Source organism: Aethalodelphis obliquidens, unplaced genomic scaffold, assembly GCF_003676395.1.
Source record: "Aethalodelphis obliquidens isolate GAN/ISIS:26980383/991018 unplaced genomic scaffold, ASM367639v1 scaffold4, whole genome shotgun sequence".
Lineage (NCBI taxonomy): Eukaryota > Metazoa > Chordata > Mammalia > Artiodactyla > Delphinidae > Aethalodelphis > Aethalodelphis obliquidens.
The window spans coordinates 1,598,875-1,615,843 of NW_020837948.1; the positions used below are offsets into that span (position 1 = coordinate 1,598,875).

General features: G+C 42.5%; 1 protein-coding gene across 4 annotated transcripts in view; it reads left to right on the forward strand.

The window, feature by feature from the left end:
* Positions 1-16,969, forward strand: part of SIL1 (SIL1 nucleotide exchange factor) — a 293,563-nt gene that overhangs the window by 95,470 nt on the left and 181,124 nt on the right. Inside the window, exon 2 of one of the 4 annotated variants that reach the window (XM_027096178.1) lies at positions 14,508-14,530. The exons of the other annotated variants lie outside the window; for them this stretch is intronic. The gene's annotated coding sequence lies outside the window, so the exon portion shown is untranslated. The remainder of the gene's footprint in view (positions 1-14,507; positions 14,531-16,969) is intronic. 4 annotated transcript variants of the gene reach the window in all.

Consider the following 16,969-nt stretch of genomic DNA (forward strand, 5'->3'; position numbering starts at 1 on the left):
AAAAAACATTAAAAAAATTGTAGCCTGGTTTGGCAATTCTCCAGGCTCAGGATGTGTTTGTCATGTTCTTGTTGTCCTATGGAGACCAGCAGAGCTGTGAAGAGAAACCACCTCCTTAGGAGACTCCAGAAGAAAACTGGGCCCTCCTGGCACTTCCTCAGGGATTTGGGCCCTTTCCCTTCCACAACCTGCCAAGGTCAGGGCCTGGGAATGCTCCCCAGGGCAGTGTGCTCTGTGCCAGTGTCCAAGGATCTTAAGGAATTTAATTAAGCAACTAATAGAGTAGGGGATGTTTAGTGTTAAAGTGTAATTTTGTTGACATTAAACATAGTTATTTAAATATCAGCTAGTTAGTGCTTTTTAATATTGCTTCTTGAACTCAAGTTTGGTTACTGCAGTTGACGTAGATACTTGACAAACCCAAGTTCATTGTGGAGGCATGGGGCACAGTTGAACGTGGACTCGGAGGAGAGGAAGAGAGAACACATAATTTACAGCTGCTGAAATAATTCAGCCCTTTCCCTTGCTGACTGCTCTCCTTCTCTGTACTGCTGATGCAGTGAATTTTTAATGGGGTGGGCTCTTGCTGTGCCAATCAGGGTTGGGATGAGGCCTTTTTGATTGTTGGGAATAAACTCTAAGGTTGGCAGGAACACTTTAAATTTGAAACTAATGCCACATTCCCCTTTAATCCCAGCATAGGATCTGAGCTTTGGGGTATGCTTTGGTATGAGGGCTGCATCTTGTGTGAAAGCAGGCACTGAACTGTGGACATTATTGATTAGGTGATGAGGGAAAGTGGGGAGATGAGAGTCTAGGGCTAGGGTTCAGCTTACAGAGCTGCAGACAAACTGAGCTGCTCTAAAACAGAGAAGATGCCTCTATGGAGTGGTTGGTGAGCCTTCAGAAGGTCTTCCTGCCTGAAAAATCTTCTCTGCACACCTGCTAGGGTGTCAGTATTATGGATTAAGGTGTTCATCTGCTCACCTGGTAATCTCTCCACCTACCCATTCATTTACTTATTTATCTGCCATACTTTTATTGAGGGCCTACTGTGTCCTAGACCCTGCACTAGTTAGGGATGGAGTAGTGGATGAGGAAGGAGTCTTTCCCCTCAGGGAGTTCACATTTATAGTACAATTTGGTGGGTTTTATGATAGTTGCACAGAGAGTTATGGGAGTACATGAAGGACCAACAAAATACTGCAAATCAAACCGAGCAGGATATAAAAATGATCATCTGACCAAGTTGGACTTAACCCGGGAATGCAAGGGTGGTTTCACATTAGAAAATCTGCATATAAAATTTGCTACTTTAGTAGGTTAAAGGGAAAACTATATGATCATCTTAGAGTAGGGAAAACATGTGATAAAATTTAACATCCATTCATGATAAAACCTCTTAGCTGTTTAGAAATAGAAAGGCACTTCTTTACCTTGACAGACTATCTACCAGAGAAACTACAGAAAACATCATTTTTTTTCTTAAATTTTTAAAAAGAGAACAATATAATTAATGTACCCATGTGCCCATTATCCGGTTTCAGCAATTACCAACTCGTGGGCAATCTTATATTTTTTTAGTATGCTAAAATATAGATAGCATAAAATTTGCCATTTTAACCATTTTAAATGTACAGTTCAGTGGCATTAATTACATTCACAATGCTTTGCAACCATTACCACTATCTACTTCTAAAACTTTTTCGTCAGCTCAAACAGAAACCATGAACCTATTAAGGAATAACTTCCCATTACCTACCCCCTCCCTGCAGGTGACCTCTAATCTACGTTTGTCTCTATGAATTTGCCTATTTTAGATATTTAATGTAAGTGGAATTATATAATATTTGTCCTTTTGTGTCTGGCTTATTTTACTTAGCCAGAAAATTCACATTATTTCATAATGTTTTCAAGGTTCATCTATGCTGCAGCATGCATCAGAACTTCATTCATTTTTATGACTGAATAATATTTCATTGTGTATACCACTTAAAAAATCTATTTAAAAATATTTATTCATCTATTGATACTTAGGTTATTTCCTCTTTTGTCTGCTGTGAACATTCACATGCTGGTATCTGTTTGAGTCACTGTTTTCAGATATTTGGATATATACCTAGGGGTGGAAGTGTTGGGTCATATGACAATTTTATGTTTAGCTTTTGAAGAATTGTCAGACTTTTCCACAGTGGCTGTACCACTTACATTTCCAGTGGCAATGTACTAATTTTCCACATCTTTGCCAACACTCGTTATTTTCATTAAAAAAAAATTATAGTCGTCCTCATAGGTGTCAAATGGTATCGAACTGTGGCTTTGATTTGCATTTCCACAATTATCAGTGATACTGAGCATCATTTTATGTGCTTATTGGCCATTTGCATATCTTCTTTGGAGAAATACCTATTCAAGTTCTTTGCCCATTTTTAAATTGGGTTGCTTGTCTTGTTGTTGAGTTGTAGTTGTTGTTATGTATTCTGGATGGTAAACCCTTATTAGATATGTGATTTGCAAACATTTTCTCCCATTCTGTGGGTTGTCTTTTCATTCTCTTGCTAATGAGAGGCACAAAAGTTTTAAAAAATTTTTTTAAATTTATTTTTTTTATTGAAGTATAGTTGATTTATAATGTGTTAATTTCTGCTATGTAGCAAAGTGATTCAGTTTTATATATATATATATATATATATATATATATATATATACACACACACATTTGTTTTTATATTCTTTTCCATTATGGTTCATCACAGGATATTGAATATAGTTTCCTGTGCTATACAGTAGCACCTTGTTGTTTAAAAAAGTTTTTAAATTTTGATGAAGTGCAGTTTATCTATTTTTTTCTTTTATCACTTGTGGTTTTGTGTCATATTTAAGAAACTGTTGCCCTATCCAAGGTTATGAAGTTTGGCCCGTACGTTTTCTTCCAAGAATGTTATAGTTTTAGCTGTTAAATTTAGATCTTTGCTCCATTTTTAGTCAATGGCACCCTTGTTAAAAATCAATTGATGTAATGATATAAGAGGGTATGTTTATCCTTATGTCGATATAAGAGTATATATTTATCTTTATGTGAGTTTTGTGTAGTTTTGATTATTGTAGCTTTGTGGTAAGGTTTTGAAATCAGGATGTGTAAATCCTCCAACTTTGTTGTTCTTCAGGATTATTTTGGGTAGGGTACCTTAAAGTTCCATATGAATTTTAGGATTAGTCTTTTCATTTCTGCAAAAAATGCTTTTGTGATTTTGACAGAGAATATGTTGAATCTGTATATTGCTTTGGGTAGTATTGTCATCTTAATGAAATTAAGTCTTCCAGTTCAGGAACCCAGAACATCTTTCTATTTATTTAGGTCTTCTTTAATTTCTTTTAGTAATGTGTTGTAGCTTCCAGTGTATAAGTCTTTTGGTTAAAGGCTTTCTTCTTTGATTAAATTTATTCCTAAGTATTTTATTCTTTTTGATGCTATTTTATTTATTTATTTATTTATTTTTTAAAATTTATTTTTGGCCACGTTGGGTCTTTGTTGCTGTGTGCGGGCTTTCTCTAGTTTCAGTGAGCTGGGGCTACTCTTTGTCGCGGTGTGCGGTCTTCTCACTGTAGTGGCTTCTTGTTGCAGAGCACAGGTTCTAGGCACACAGGCTTCAGTAGTTGCAGCATGCGGGCTCAGTAGTTGTGGCACACAGGCCCTAGAGCACATGGATTTCAGTAGTTGCGGTGTGTGGGCTCAGTAGTTGTGGCATGCAGGCTCTACGGTACGTGGGCTTCAGTAGTTGTGGTGTGTGGGCTCAGTAGTTGTGGCTCACGGGCTCTAGAGTGCAGGCTCAGTAGTTGTGCCACATGGGCTTAGCTGCTCCATGGCATGTGGGCTCTTCCCAGGCCAGGGATCGAATCTGTGTCCCCTGCATTGGCAGGTGGATTCTTAACCACTGTACCATGAGGGAAGCCCTGATACTATTTTAAATGGAATTATTTTCTTAATTTTCTTTCTGGATTGCTAGTTGTTAGTGTATAGAAATGCAACTGATTTGAGTTTTGATTTTGTACCTGCAGCTTTTGTACCTGCTGAATTTATTAGCTCTAATAGTTTTTGTTTGTAGATTCTTCAGGATTTCTTTGTATAAGATCAAGTCACCTTCAAACAGATAGTTTTGCTTCTTCCTTTCTAATATGGATGCCTTTTATTTCTTTTTCTTGCCTAATTGCTTTGGCTAGAACATCCAGTATTATGTTGAATCTAAGTGACAAAAGCAGGCATCCTTGTGTTATTCCTGATCTTAGAGGAAAAACTTTTAGTCTTTCATCATTGAGTATGATGTTAGCTGTTGGTTCTTCATATATGACCTTAATTATGTTAAGGAAGTTCTTTTCTATCCCTGGTTTATTGAATGTTTTTATCACGAAACGATGTTGGATTTTGTCAACTGCCTTTTCTATGTCAATTGAGATGATCATGTGTTTTTTTTTCCTTCACTCTACCAATGTAATGTATTAAATGGATTAATTTTCATATGATGAACCGCCCTTGTATTCCTAGGATAAATCCCATTTGATCATGTTGTATAATCCTTTTGATATGCCGCTGAATTTGCCTTGCTAGTATTTTGTTGAGGATTTTTGCATGTATATTCATAAGGGTACTGGTCTGTAGATTTCTTGTAGTGTCCTTGTCTTGCTTTGGTGTCAGGGTAATTCTGGTCTCACAGAATGAATTAAGAAGTGTTCCCTTCTTTTTTTGGAAATTTTAGAAGGATTGGTATCTGCTACCTTTCTTAATAGGCACGTTGCTGGGTAGTAGGCCATGGGCTGTGTGGTGTGGGGGTACCTATTTGGAGCTCTGGCATCTTTTTTTTTTTTTTTTTTGGTCTCTTCACCTCCATCTTGGCTAACTGTCTTGGCAGCCAGGCATACTGGTGATGCAGACTGGAAGTCTTCCGGTAAAAAAGGTCAACTTGATAAGTTGGATTTTAAGACTGCAGCTATTTCCTTGTGCTCTCTCTTTCCGTGATAGATAGATGGTCTTGCTGAGCAAGGTCTCTGTGATCCCAGGCACCAGAACGAATTAGCAGATAAGGGAGGGCTTTCCTGGTGGTGCAGTGGTTGGGGATCCACCTGCCATTGCTGAGGACATGGGTCTGAGCCCTGGTCCAGGAAGGTCCCACATGCCATGGAGCAACTGGGCCCGTATGCCACAACTAGTGAGCCTGCGCTCTAGAGCCTGTGAGCCACAACTACTGATCCCATGTGCCACAAATACTGAAACCTACATGCCTAGAGCCCATGCTCAGCAGCAAGAGAAGCCACCGCAATGAGAAGCCTGCACACAGCAACGAAGAGTAGCCTCTGCTCACTGCAACTAGAGAAAGCCCATGTGCAGCAACAAAGACCCAACACAGCCAAAAATAAATAAGTAAAATAAATAAACTTATTAAAAAAAAGTAGATAAGGGAACAGGTTCTGTGTTGAAAATAATGATTAAGTATTTTCTCATATATCTAACATTTTAGGAAGAAAGACTTCATTGAGCATAGCTTTCCATAATTCTAATAACTTCATGTCTGATCACAGAGATGGCTACGCACACTTTTTTTTCAAAGTACTAATATTTCATATACATGTGCCATTATGTTCTTCATTCAACAGTATTTTATGTATCTGTTTTCATGTTTCACTATAGTTCATATTTTCACTGACATTATTTTACATTGTGTATTCCACGTGACCCCCTTTTAGATTATTAATTTTATTCAACTAACAGATATTTTTTGAGCGTCTGCTACAGTGCTAGGCAATGAGGATACAGCAGTGGTTTAGGTGGACATTGTCCCTGCCCTTGCGGAGCTCCCAGTCAGATGGGTTGTAGTTGTTATAGGCCCATGAAATGGAATTTCACTGACCATGTAACACAGCCTTGGAGAGGATGAGGAGGTTGTGTAGTCTCTAGCCCTGGCTCCTATTGCTGCTTGCTTTTTTAAAAAAATTTAATTTATTTATTTTTGGCTGCATTGGGTCTTCGTTGCTGTGCGTGGGCTTTCTCTAGTTGGGGTGAGCGGGGTCTACTCTTCGTTGTGGTGCATGGGCTTCTCATTGCAGTGGCTTCTTGTTGCGTGCAGAGCACAGGCTCTAGGTGCATGGGCTTCAGTAGTTGTGGCATGCAGGCTCAGTAGTTGTGGCTTGCGGGCTCTAGAGCACAGGCTCAGTAGTTGTGGCACGTGGGCTTGGTTGCTCCATGGCATGTGGGATCTTCCCGGACCAGGGCTCGACCCCACGTCCCCTGCATTGGCAGGCGGATTCTTAACCACTGCGCTACCAAGGAAGCTCCTACTGCTGCTTCTAAAAAGCAAGCGAGGCTTTGTCAGGACAGTGGCAGTTCTGCTTGTGACTGGGCTCTTAGCAAAGCCCAGGATGGGGAGCCCTGGGACCATTGCAGAGTCAGCTCTGAAATGGGGCTGCTGCAGCAGGGAGGACCGCTGTTTCCTAGGCAATACTCTGCTTAATATTTTTAGTGCGTGGTCACCGGCAGAACTAAATGTGGTTTCTGATCCCAAATTGGTAATAAATGTGGACATATTTAGAGTCAGAAACAATGCATTTAAATTCCTCTCCTCCTTAATTGTCTTGCCAAGTGCTGAGTTTAGGTTTCTTTGTTTCTTGGCTACCTACCCAGCCTCCCACAATCTCTCAGAGAAGGCGCCCAGATTTTCTCTGGGTGTTAGGTGGGATTCTGAAAACCGTGAGTTATGGCTCCCTGAGCTGTGTTGAGAAGCATCTGATTTTTGTGTTTCTGCCCACGTATGTAAATGTGTACACTTTAAAATTTATCCTCCTTTCAAGTTTTTAAGGATCTGGAATTATGAATAGTCTTGGACTCTCAGGTGTGTTAAAAATAAAATATGTTGTTTCAGTTGCTGACTTACCTCGAAGACATAGTCAATGCCAACATGGTAGTCGCGAGTTCAGTGATTGGTGATCCGTACTTGTGCTGCCGCTAAGGTTTTCTGTAGGTAAATGCTATTTTCTTGGGGTTCCTCAATTAGTTTCAGGATCACCCTAATTGTTGCCCATCTCATCATTTCTAAGTTATAATTTGTGTCTCAAGTTGTCCAGAACAGTATCTATTTTCTCACGGCATATTCCTTAACAGCACTTTCTTCTTAATTGTACTGTCTGAGACTCAGATATGGAAAACCATGCTACTCACTGATGGTCAACAGGACATAAAACACCTGCGGACAGTGATGGTATCTTTTGTATGTTGTGTTATACAGTATGGTTCCCAGTGTGCTCAGGGGACCTGAGGTACCTGTTTCTAGAGTGTGAATGCTGAATTCTTGTAATCCAAAGTACCAGAGTGGCTGGCACAGAATAAGGATTGGTGTGCTTACTGATTTGCAGATAGTCCACTTGGAGCTATGGACTAGAAGTCATACCTTCTTCCCTATCCTACTATAGTCCCACTATGAGGCCCTGACCTTTGCTGGAAGTTTGGACACAGCAGGGGAAAAAAAAGATGAACTCTGATCCCTCTCCAGCCCCAGACTGTGGTTTGTAGATGAGTGTATGAAGGTCCTGGTATTCTTGGGGAGCAGGCTATAAAGAAAGCCCATCATGCTTACTGTTAGGAGATATAGTTATTAGTTTAAAAGGAGAGGGAAGGAGGTGGCCCTGGAGCTCTTACTCCCTAGATAGCAACTGACCCTTTCTAGGGTGGTCCAAGCAGTCTAAGTCTGCTGAATTTGCCTCTGCTGCTCTTGCCTTCCCTATTCTCTCTTAGAGATATGAGAGCAGCAGGAGGAATATGAAGACAGGCCTGAATCACCAGGAAGCTGGGCTCTGAAGTGGCTGTTCTTAGTCAACTCTCCGGTGGGCACTGATGCAGAGCCAGCCAATATCGCTTAAAGGTTTCAATGGAAATGCCTCTGTAGCCACCTAGAGTGTAGTCCAGGTGTGTGGGCAGATTTGCAGCTCAGGGAAGCTGGGTTCCAAGTAGAGACTTGATTATCAGAACAGAAGACATTTCTATATGGGGGTGAAGCCTTACTGCTTTTGTTTATCCTGTCCTTTGCTCAGAATTTTCTCTAACAGTAGTTGTTAGTGAGAGCTACAAGCTTCTTGAGCCCTTGGTTTGTGTCAAGCATTGTGCTATATGCTTCATGTCATCTCATTTAATGCTAACACCCATCCTACAAAATAGTTACTATTAAGTCCCTTTTTAGATGAAGGAATTGAAACTTGGAGAGAGGTTAGGTGGCTAGCCCTAAGTCCCACAACTAATTGGGGAGACCTGGGTGGAAATCCAGGTCTGGAGTGGAGATGGAGTTGAGTAGAGTTTTTGGTAACCTTGGCTGCTGTCATGAGACACAGGCTGATCACTCTAAGGACCTCATGCAGTGTTGGGGAGCAAGTATAAGGAGTAGATTTCCTTGCCCACTCCCTGCTAGAAACGTGCAGTCTGGAGCCTAGTGGAAAATACACTGACCACGGCTGGTATATTTCTCTACTTTGCCTGGTTGCTTGCTGGTGTGCTTAGGCAAGCCCCATTCACCCTTTTGGGCTCTATTTTCTTCATGTGCCATGTAGAAATAATCCTGTCCTATATATTTCATGCGTGGGGAATAGGATCATAGTTGTAAATGAGCTTGGATATCATCTTGGCCAACTTTTACCCAATATAGTTCTCTCCTCCTCTCTTGCTAAGTTCTTTCCAGACAGTTGGGTATGTATGAGGGGAGTGCTTTGTGCTGGACTCTGTGAGGGAGAGCAAGGATGCTTTTGCTTCTTGTACAGCTGGGGAGCCTGAGTTACGGGAGGTTAAGAGGTCAAGTCACACAGGGTGCCAGTGAACTGGTTGCAATCTGAGGCAAGGGCCTTCTTCTTCTTGAATATCTGTGTCTCTACTGTGGGCTGGGCTGTGCGAAGGACATTCAGTAATCAAAATGTGTGTGCATGCGTGTGTACATGCGTGTGTGTGTATGATGTGCAGAAATATAGATGTGGTAGAAGTGGCTCTCTCCGCAAGAGGGCTCCAGTAGGCTCATTAAAAAATTTCTCTCCTGACACAAAATGTGTGCCTTTTTATTCACATTGTTGCAAAACAAATAAAATGAATGGCTGATTTCATAGACCACTCGAAAGGCAGCATGGTCTGTAGAAAGAGCATGGGTTCTGGGGCCGGAATGGCTTTGATTCCTGACTCTACTACTCTCTGACTGTGTGAACTTGGACAAATTACTTAACCTCTCTGAATTTTAGTCCCCTCATGGGCAAAATAAGCAGCATATTAGAACCCCATCACAGGGTTGTGGTGAAGAGTAAATGAGCTTAGAACTTTGCTTGGAACATAGAAAGTGCTCTATAAATATTGACTATAATTATTATTATACAGAATTTATTTTCTTCTGGGCTGCCCAAATACTGCATTTTAATACTAGGGAATCGGGTGTCATGGGGATATTTATCTTTATCCCTCGGTCCAAGTGCTATAATTATGATTATTACAGCTCTACAGAGTGTAAGGACTAAAGCTTCAGAGCGGTCTGAGACATGGCTGAGAGCTCAGAGAAGGTGGAGTTGTGTGTCTGATGGGAGTTTGTTCTTGGAGACTTTGTCTCCTTGCCTCCTTTCTCTACTGATGTGACTGTGTCCATCACTATCCTGAGGATGTGTGTGTTGAGGGGTAGCTCTACTCCATCAAGGGAACCTACCATATGGCATCGGAGAATCTCTCTATATGACCACCAGGGTCAGTATTTTCTCAGTTATCATTATGACTCTAGGGGAAAGGTTGAAAAAATTGGATTTAGAGAAGTGGCCCCAAATCTCCAAACTTCAGTGGACCTACTCAACTTTTCCAGGTGTTCTACCCTTGTGCCTCTATTTCTTCACAAGTGTGCCCTCTTTTGAAGGGCCCTCCAGCTTCCTTGTTACCAAATCCAGTGGCTTTTCTCATCCTCGTTCTGACTCACCTCTTGATTTTGTTGAACCCACAACTTGATTTTCTCAGGATTCCCTCCTCTCTTGACCTGTGTAATTCTGCACTATTCTTAATGTTCTTCATCTTGGTCCCTGGATTGCTCCTCTTTCTTTCTTTCTTTTTTAAAAAAATTATTTATTTATTTATTGGCTGCGTTGGGTCTTAGTTGTGGCACACAGGCTCATTAGTTGTAGTGCGCAGGTTCTCTAGTTGTGGCATGTGGGCTTCAGAGCACCTGGGCTCTGTAGTTGTGGCATGCAGGCTCAGTTGCCCTGCAGCATATGGCATCTTAGTTCCCCCACCAGGGATTGAACCAGCATCTGCTGCATTGCAAGACGGATTCTCAACCACTGAACCACCAGGGAAGTCCCATCCTCTTTCTTTTCCTAACGTACAGTCATGGTTTGAAAACTCTTCTTGGCCCATTGTTCCTTTCTCTTTAAGTTTTCTCTGTAATACAGGAAATCTGTTATTGCTTTGGTTGTCACCTCTGGGTGATGGCACCAAAATTCTTCTTCTGCCCTAGTCCTCTCTACCTCTTTGTCTTCAACAGGCATGAAGTTGCCAGAGCCTTCCTGGATGCAGTGACAAGCCCATACCTGAAGGCATTGAACTGTTTTTTCTGTGTGTAGGTATCAAGTGCCTGCCGTGTCTTTTGGATTGTTAGCAGTCCAAATGAAGACTAAGTCTTAAGCTGCCTTCTAGCATTCAGATTCTTTGAAGGCTGGAGCTGAATAGGATAGGTCTGGAGAGGGCCAGGCTGGGCTCCCGTTTATTCAGTCACTCTACTTGTCACCTGATTTCTTTTAGAGGGAGCACTGTCTTTTGTCTCCAAGATTGCAGCTTTTTGTTAACATGCTTAGCTACCTTTTAAAAAAATTTTTTTAATTGAAATACAGTTGATTTACAATGTTGTATTAGTTTCAAATGTACAGCAGAGTGATTCAGTTATACATATCTATCTATTCTTCTTCAGATTCCTTTCCATTATAGGTTATTACAAGATATTGAGTGTATTTCCCTGTGCTATACAGTAGGTCCTTGTTGGTTATCTATTTTATATTTAGTAGTGACTTAGCTACCTTCTTGAAGATCTGTTCTCTTCTCTTCTGGGGTAGGGATGGGATTGGCCATGTCCCCCACATTTTGGAGTAGAGTATTAAGGAGGGGTCAGGAATGCCCACTTCCTATTTCATCCCATCCTGTGTTGCCTTCCTTCCAGAGCTCCAGTCCCAGCTGGGCCTGTGGAGACCTTCTTGGCTCCATGTGCTCTCTGGCAGGGCCAGCACCTGTCTCTGTGTTGCCACTGGAAAGGCCTCACTTGGGCTCTCCCTTGCAGGCTGTACAAGCGGATTTAGGCCTGGTCAGGCAGAGGCTTGGATCCACTGTGAACTTTTTACCCTCCAGTAGCCTCACCTCATCACTTTCCTTTTAGGGTGCCTTGGGTTTGTTGAGAGCAGTCCCCATTTGCATGGCCTTAGGCATGACTTCAGTATTTGGGGCACACACTGTTGCCATTACACAAATGGTCAGTGGCTTAAGGATGTTCCAGGTCCAGCCTCCCAGCCAGTTAGGGCTAGACTGGGGTTAGAAGCCACATTTCTTTTGCGGTTCAAAGCCTCTTTTTATTTAATTGCTGTCTACCTCCTGACTTTGTTTATGTCTTATGGGGGAAAAAGCCTGTTTGCCTGACCTCTTCAAACTTACTTCTCTTGTCCTTCAAAGTATTCTTTAAAAATCCATTTCTCTTCCTAAGCCTTTGCACATTGTTTTTCCTTGTCAGGACTATCCTGTCAGTGTTCTCTTTGCATTGTTTTTTCAGATTCATATTTGTCTGCCCAAATTAGGCAGTGAGCTTCTATTTGTGTAGAGGTGAGTGACTCTGTGTGTGTGCGTGCGTGTGTGTGTGTGTGTGTGTGTGTGTGTATGAGTTTGTGTAGCACATAAATAGTAATGAATGTGTTTGTGGGAAGAGTTCATCCTCTAACTGTCAGTTTGTAAAGCAGAAGACTGTCTTATAGCTCTTTCTGCAAGTGGAAGTTCTACACGATGGTGACCTGGCTCTCTGGACACTAATATGCTGGGAAAAGCACTGAATGGGCTGGGTCTGCCTCGGTGCTCAGCAGAAAACTGGCTGGAGTCTCTCCATTTTTAGCTGTGGGGGTCCTCCTCTAACATCTGTTTCCTTCACCTCCTGAAAGCAGATAACCAGCAAAAGGCTTTGGTCCTAAAATTTGAGATGTGGGGTCAGCTAGAGGGTATGCAGATCCTGCAGGAGTCAGGGAGCTCTGGAGAGTGTTTCTAGGGTACCTGGCCTGGCTCTGACTGCCTGTGAGTCCAGGGGGAAGTCCTCATCCCCGGTCTAATGATGGTGTGATAACTAGGTGCCAGGTGCTGTACCGTGTACTTTCCACTCATTGTTTTATTTAATCCTCCCTAATACTCTTTGAAGTAGGAGCTCTTATTATGCCCATTTTATAGATGAAGAAACTGAGGCCTAGCGAAGTGTGTGTCCAAGATCACATAGCTAGAAATTGGCAGAGCGAAGACTTGGCCTTAGATGTGTCTGAATCTAAATTCATGTACTGTACTTTCAACCCAATGTTTTAAATCTCTTTTCTTTAATTTCCTTCTTATAAGATGGAAGTAGAAATTCTTTCCCTTTGCCTTTTTCCAAAAGATTTGGGGAAACAAATACATGGATATACACTGTAGGTTAAGAACATGAGCATTTTATAAGATAGGAGTTCCAAGCGTTCCCAGTCAGGCTGCTGAGGTGGGTCTCCCTGCCCAGAACACTTGTGATGTTTACCTGTTCCCCCTGTGCTCTGGCCCTGAGACTGGAGAGCAGCCACTGTCCATGGGACCTACCAGCATGTCAGAAGCTTTAGGAGGTCCAGCAGTTCCACTCCTCCTTCCTCTGTTGGCTTCCTGCCATCCTCATGCCATTCTTTTGAGTTCCTGCCTTAAAAGAAGATAAAAGTTACAGGAAGATATCTTATTTACATATGACCCAGTCCCCTCCTAGAGTCCTGTCTGAATTGAGAGGAGAATATAAGGCACCAGGGAGGCAAGGGCTAGTGAGTCCAAGGGCCTTCTCCCACCTGTGCCCCAAGCATCTGCTCCAGGCTGGCAATACAGATTGCTGAGAGCATCCAACCTCTATTTAAGTAGAAGTACAGACTACACGTGGCCAGTTTCGATAGAAAAATGGGCATCTCAAGTACCTTATTATCTATGTTGTCTCAAAGCCCAAGGATACTTAAGGAAAGAGTTACTGGTGGAACACTGAAATGTATTCCCCTTTCCTGGACTGAGTGATGGTATTGTAAGTCAGAAGAAGGCCATAAATGAAAAGATGTAGTTCTGTCTTCTTTTGAGAGCCCAGGATGATGGGAAGGTTTGTTATCCAGGGTGTACAGGAGCAGGTGATCAGGTGAACTCAGGGTTAGTGGGTGGCAAGTAATTTGGGGAGGGCACTAACCTCAGGCCAAGTGCCAAACTATGCCTCAGTGGGATTCCATGACTTTGGCTTTACTTATGTCAGGGTCTGACATAGGCTGCTGCTGCTGCCTATGTCCCTGCTTGTGATGGTGGACCATCCTGGCAGAACCAAACTGTGGGCCACTTCTCCTTTCCCTCTTTCTCCCTTCCCCCCAGCTTCAGTGTAAAGCCCAAGGGAAAACGTGCCTGCTTGCTCTCCATCGCCACTTCTTGAATAAGGACAAAGCCCAGGTGACATAGTTACAGGCCAGGCCTTATGAGGACAGAGGACAGCATTACCCATGCCTGCGTGCTGCAGAGTTTGCACTTGTTCTCTGGGTACCCTTGCAATGCCTGGGAAACTGTCTCACACCTTTCTCCCAGCCTCACTGCTCCTAGGCCTCTCCCCAGGCACTGCTCCCACCACCATGTTCTCTCTCTATCTCTGATTCATGGGAAAATACATGGAGCCAATGAATAGGTCAGATGTGCAGTCCACATGGAATTATTGGGGGTGGGGGAGATGAAGGATCCATTTGCGAATCGACCTGTCATCCTTAGTATTGTCAGAAAATGCTTCTGAGGGCATTAGTGTGTGTGCAGGTGATGGAGGTGGCAAGGAGCCCTGTGGGAGCTGCCATTTCTCTCACCTGGCCTGCCATCCCACTCCAGGAGGTGGGTATGCTGTTAGTGCATCAGCTGCCCCCAACCCCTTCTTCCTCAGTTCCTTCTAGGCCTCCTCCTCCTGCTCATTTGTTGTCTTTGCCCTTGATTTCATTCTCATTTATCTGTTCCTTCTCATTTCCCCCCCACACCCCAGCATCAGTTCCCGGTGTTTATCCCTGGCTGTAAGAAGGAAGCGTCTAGCTCTCTCTGTGTGTGTATATGCATATACACATGAACGGTCTCATGTAGGGGAAGGGAAGTCTGTGGCTTTTGGATAATCCTTTTCTCTTTTGGATAATCCTTTTCTCTCTTAATGTATGTTGTCCTGATAATGCTGTGAGTCCCCTAATTCTATTTTTTGTTCTCCTTTTCCCCACAGCCAAGGATGCAAGAATAAAAAAGGTATGGGACATTATGGGAAGCTCTAGGGCTGTGTCCTCTTGGGATGAGATGGCTCCCTGGGCCTTTCTTGACTTCTCATTCTTTTTTTTTTTTTTCTGCTGTACGCGGGCCTCTCACTGTTGTGGCCTCTCCCGTTGTGGAGCACAGGCTCTGGACACGAAGGCCCAGCGGCCATGGCTCATGGGCCCAGGCGCTCCGTGGCATGTAGGATCTTCCCAGACCGGGGCACGAACCCGTGCCCCCTGCATTGGCAGGCGGACTCTCAACCACTGCGCCACCAGGGAAGCCCGACTTCTCATTCTTGATGTGGCAGCTTCTGTCCCATGTTCATCCTCACCGAGCCTTGCACTCCCACTCCTTTGCACACCCAGACATGGCCAAGCACCTGTCCAGAACCTAGTGCTGTGCTATGTACTGAGTCCGTGTCTTTCAGTGTGATTGGTGCCCCAAGGAGCCAGGTTGCTGGGGAAAGCTCATGTGGCACTCAGCCGTTCCATTTTGTCTACAAAAAAAGAGGGGAGAAACTGGCAGAAAGCAAAGGCTTTTGCTGCTGGGTGAGTATAGCATCTATTTTTAGCTCCCAAGCCTTTGCTTTTCCATTTGGCTGTGCTTTTTTAGCACAGTGCCGGTCCAGCAGGGCTGTTTTCCTTCATGGCTCCAGATGTCCTTAGGGAAAGTTTCTGTCTGCCCCTGAGAAGCTGTGGGCTGGTCACCGGGTAATAACTTCTTATAGTGGGTTCAGGCAGGGCTTTGGGTTCCACTGCAATCTTGTCACAGGACCAATTTATTGAGGTGGAACATGGAGGAGTGTGGCAGGAACAGGAAAGAGAAAAGGTAAAACCCCATGCTCTCCAGAGGTGTTTCCCTTATAATTAATTCATTTAAGACTCTTTTGAGTAAACTGCCTAATGAGGTGTATTGGGGCTGAGTGACCAACACGAAAACCTTTTATAAGGGTCTGGGCTGATACTGACAGGTTCTGAATTTTTCTAAGGTGTTTTTCTTTTTTGCTTTTTTAATTTGTTATTTTTTTTCTTTCTGCCTTTCTTTCTGAGGTCATTTGCCAGTTTGGATTAAGTTCTTTTGACTTCCACTCTAGTTTACTGACCAAAATGTTTTTACTATTCCAGTTTGCCTGTTCTAGATACTTCACTTAAGTAGAATCATACAGTATCTATCCTTTGGTATCTAGCTTATTTCACTTGGCATAATGTTTTTAAGGTTCATTCATGTTGAAGCATGTATCAGAATTTCATTCTTTTTATGGGTGAATAATATTCCATTGTATGTACCACATTTGAAAAAAAAATCATCTGTTAATGAATCCTTAAGTTGTTCCACTTTTTTGGCTCTTGTCAATAATGATGCTGTGAACATTCACCTGGAAGTATCTGTTTGAGTCAATGTTTTCAGAACTTTTGGGTGGAATATATACCTAGGGATGGAATTGCTGGATTATATATATATAGTCGTTCTATGTTTAACTTTTTGAGGAACTGCCAAACTGTCCCACAGCAGCCGCACCATTTTACAGTCCCACCAGCAATGTACTAGGGTTTTAGTTTCTCTACATCCTTGTTAACATTTGTTACTTTCTGTTTTTTTTGTTTTTTTTTTTTAAATTATAGCCATAGTAGTGGATGTAAAATGGTACAGTATCTCATTGTGGCTTTGGTTTGCATTTCCTTAGTGATTAATGATGTTGAGAATCCTTTAATGTCCCTGTTGGCATATGTATATCTTCTTTGGAGAAATGTCTATTCAAGTCTTTGGCCTGTTTTAATTTAGCTTGCTTGTTTTTTTTTTGTTGAGTTGTAGGTGTTGTTTATATATTCTGGAAACTAAACCCTTAATATAGATGATCTAGAAATATTCTTCTAATTTTTTGAGTTGTCTTTTCACTCTCTTAATAATGTCCTTTGAGGCACAAAAGTTTTTTAATTTTGAAGGAGTTCCATTTATTTATTTTTTCTTTTATCGTCCGTGCTTTGGGTATAATATTTAAGAAAATATTGCCAAATCTAAGGTTTGAAGATTTTCCCTATGTTTCTTCTAAGAATTTTAACTCTTTAATTTACATCTTTGATCCATTTTGAGTTAATTTTTTTTTTTTTTGTAGTATGTGGGCTTCTCACTGTTGTGGCCTCTTCCATTGCGGAGCACAGGCTCCGGACGCACAGGCTCAGCAGCCATGGCTCACGGGCCCAGCCGCTCTGCGGCGTGTGGGATCCTCCTGGACCGGGGCACAAACCCCGGTCAGCAGGCGGACTCTCAACCACTGTGCCACCAGGGAAGCCCCGAGTTAATTTTAATATATTACGTAAGGGAAGGGTCCACTTCATTCTTTTGCATGTGGAAATCCAGTTGATCCAGAACAGTTTGTTGGAGAGACTGTCCTTTCCCCATTGAATTGTCTTGGTACCATTGCTGAAAATCAAT